This window comes from Cebus imitator, unplaced genomic scaffold (genome assembly GCF_001604975.1).
Source record: "Cebus imitator isolate Cc_AM_T3 unplaced genomic scaffold, Cebus_imitator-1.0 Scaffold463, whole genome shotgun sequence".
NCBI lineage: Eukaryota > Metazoa > Chordata > Mammalia > Primates > Cebidae > Cebus > Cebus imitator.
The window spans coordinates 1,510,803-1,514,780 of record NW_016107778.1 but is presented as its reverse complement, the minus strand read 5'-3'; positions in this window follow the sequence as shown (position 1 = coordinate 1,514,780).

Genomic DNA, 3,978 nt, shown 5'->3' with positions numbered 1-3,978 from the left:
CACACTGTCTTCCACAATGGTTGAACTAATTTACACTCCCACCAACAGTGTAAAAGTGTTCCTACTTCTCCACATCCTCTCCAGCATCTGCTGTCTCCAGATTTTTTAATGTTCGCCATGCCTTTTTCAAAGCTATATTATTTCTATCCGCAGGATCCATTATCCACAATCTCAATAACGAGCAAGATATCCGAAAAATAGGAGGCCTATTTAAAACCATACCTTTCACTGCCTCCTCCCTTATTATTGGCAACCTTGCACTTATAGGAACGCCATTTCTTACAGGTTTCTACTCAAAAGATCTAATTATCGAAACCATCAACACGTCATATACCAACGCCTGAGCCCTTACAACTACTCTCATAGCCACCTCCCTTACAGCGATATACAGTGGCCGCATTATATTTTTTACCTTAACAGGATACCCTTGCTTTACAACTTCCACCCTAATCAACGAAAATAACAATCTCCTAATAAACCCAATTAATCGCCTAGCAGTAGGTAGTATCCTTGCCGGGTTTCTTATTTCTAACTGTATTCCTCCTACTACATATCCCCAAATAACCATACCTCTCCACCTTAAGCTTACAGCTCTAAGTGTAACCACCCTAGGACTCCTCATAGCAATAGAACTTAACTCTTTAACTAACAACATAAAACTATACACCCCAGTAAAAACTTACTACTTCTCTAACATACTAGGCTTCTACTCAACTACTACTCACCGTCTCAACCCCCACTTAAACCTAACCACAAATCAAAATCTTACCTCCACTTTACTAGATCTATTCTGATTAGAAAAATCCATACCAAAAATAACAATACAAACACAAACATCAATAGCTACAACCACATCAATTCAAAAAGGCCTAATTAAACTCTACTTCTTAACCTTCTTTATTCCACCTATCCTAGCGCTTCTTCTTACAATTTAGCCCCCTCCCCGAGTTAACTCAATTGCAATATGTATACCCATAAATAACGCCCAACAAGTAACTAAAACAACCCAAACACCATAATCATATAAAGCAGCAGCGCCTGTAGGATCTTCACGAATTAAACCCGGCCCCTCACCCTCATAAATCATTCAACCTGCCACAGTATTATAATTAACAACAACCTCCACCGTTTTATTAGGATCACCCCCCAGCAATAATACTACCATTATCTCCATTACTAAACCCAATACAAGTATTCCTAAAATATCAATACTTGATACCCATGTCTCAGGATATTCCTCAACTGCTATTGCTGCAGTATAACCAAAAACAACCATTATACCACCCAAATAAATTTAAAAAACTATAAGCCCCATATAAGATCCACCAAAATACAGTATAAGTACACAACCCACAGCACCACTAAAAATTAACACCAATCCCCCATAAATAGGTGAGGGCTTAGAAGAAAATCCCACAAACCCCATTACCAATATAATACTTAATAAAAATAAAGCATACGTCATTATTCCCACATGGATTATAACCATGACTAATGATATGAAAAACCATCGTTGTATTTCAACTATAAGAATACTAATGACCTCTCCCCGCAAAACACACCCATTAATAAAAATTATTAATAATTCATTTATTGACCTCCCCACACCATCCAACATCTCCTCCTGATGAAATTTCGGATCACTTCTAGGTGCCTGCCTAACAATTCAAATTACCACAGGCCTATTCTTAGCAATACACTACACGCCAGACACCTCAACCGCCTTCTCCTCAGTAGCACATATTACCCGAGATATTAATTACGGTTGAATAATCCGCCTCCTGCATGCCAATGGTGCCTCCATATTTTTTGTGTGCTTATTTCTCCACATTGGCCGAGGCCTCTACTACGGATCTTTTCTCTTTCTGAAGACCTGAAATATCGGTACAATCCTACTATTAATAACAATAGCCACAGCCTTTATAGGTTATGTCTTACCATGAGGCCAAATATCATTCTGAGGGGCCACAGTTATTACAAACCTTTTATCAGCCATCCCCTATACCGGACATAACCTTGTACAATGAATCTGAGGTGGCTTTTCAGTAGATAAACCCACCCTCACACGATTCTTTACCTTCCACTTTATTTTACCTTTTATTATCACAGCCCTAGCAACCATTCACCTTTTATTTCTGCAGTTTAATTAGATCTGATGTGTCTATTTTGGCTTTTATTGCCAGTGCTTTTGGTGTTTTAGTCATGAAGTCCTTGCCTATGCCTCTGTCCTGAATGGTTTTACCTAGGTTTTCTTCTACAGTTTTTATGGGGTTAAGTCTTATGTTTAAGTCTTTAATCCATCTGGAGTTAATTTTAGTGTAAGGTGTCAGGAAAGGATCCAGTTTCTGCTTTCTGCACATGGCTAGCCAGTTTTCCCAACACCATTTATTAAACAGGGAATCCTTTCCCCCTTGCTTGTTTTCTCCGGATTGTCAAAGATCAGATGGTTGTAGACATATGGTATTGCCTCTGAAGCCTCTGTTCTGTTCCATTGGTCTATATGTCTGTTTTGGTCCCAGTACCATGCTGCTTTGATTACTGTAGCCTTGTAGTATAGATTGAAGTCAGGTAGTGTGACACCTCCAGCTTTGTTCTTTTTTGCTTAGAATTGTCTTGGCTATGCGGGCTGTCTTTTGGTTCCTTATGAAGTTTAAGGTGGTTTTTTCCAAATCTGTGAAGAGGGTCATAGGTAGCTTGATGGGGATAGCCTTGAATGTATAAATTACTTTGGGCACGATGGCCATTTTCACAATATTGATTCTTCCTAACCATGAGCATGGAACATTTTTCCATCTGTTTGTGCCCCCTCTTATTTCCTTGAGCAGTGGTTTGTAGGTCTCCTTGAAGAGGTCCTTTACATCCTTTGTTAGTTGTATTCCTGGGTATTTTATTCTCTTTGTAGCAATTGTGAAAGGCAGTTCATTCTCGATTTGGTTCTTTTTAAGTCTGTTATTGGTGTATAGGAATGTTTGTGAGTTTGGCACATTAATTTTGTATCCTGAGACTTCGCTGAAGTTGTTTATCAGGTTAAGGAGATTTGGGGCTGAGATGATAGGGTCTTCTAAATATACAATCATGTTGTCTGAAAATAGAGACAACTTCACTTCCTCCTTTCCTAACTGAATACCCTTTATTTCTTTTTCTTGCCTGATTGCTCTGGCTAGAACTTCCAATACTACATTGAATAGGAGTGGCGAGAGACGCCATCCTTGTCTACTGCCAGATTTCAAAGGGAATATTTCCAGTTTTTACCCATTCAGTATGATATTGGCTGTGGGTTTGTCATAAATAGCTTTTATTGTTTTGAGATACATTCCATCGAAACCTAGTTTATTGAGAGTTTTTAACATAAATGGCTGTTAAATTTTGTTAAAGGCCTTCTCTGCATCTGTTGAGATAATAATATGGATTTTGTCTTTGGTTCCGTTTATGTGGTAGATTACGTTTATGGACTTGCGTATGTTGAACCAGCCTTGCATCCCCAGGATGAAGCATACTTGATCATGAAGGATAAGCTTTTTGATGTGCTGTTGAATTTGGTTTGCCAGTATTTTATTAAAGATTTTTGCATCTATGTGCATCATGGATATTGGCCTGAAGTTTTTTTTTTTTTTGATTCTCTGCTGGGTTTTGGTATCAGGATGATGTTGGTCTCACAAAATGATTTGGGAAGGATTCCCTCTTTTTGGATTGTTTGGAATAGTTTCAGAAGGAATGGTACCAGCTCCTCTTTGTATGTCTGGTAGACTTCAGCTGTAAACCCATCTGGGCCTGGGGTTTTTTTGGTTGATAGGCTATTAATTACTGCATCAACTTCAGCCCTTGTTATTGGTCTATTCAGGGTTTCGACTTCTTCCTGATTTAGGCTTGGGCGGGTGCCAGGAATTTATCCATTTCTTCCAGGTTTACTGGTTTATGTGCATAGAATTGTTTGTAGTAATCTCTGATAGTAGTTTGTATTTCTGTGGAATCTGTGGT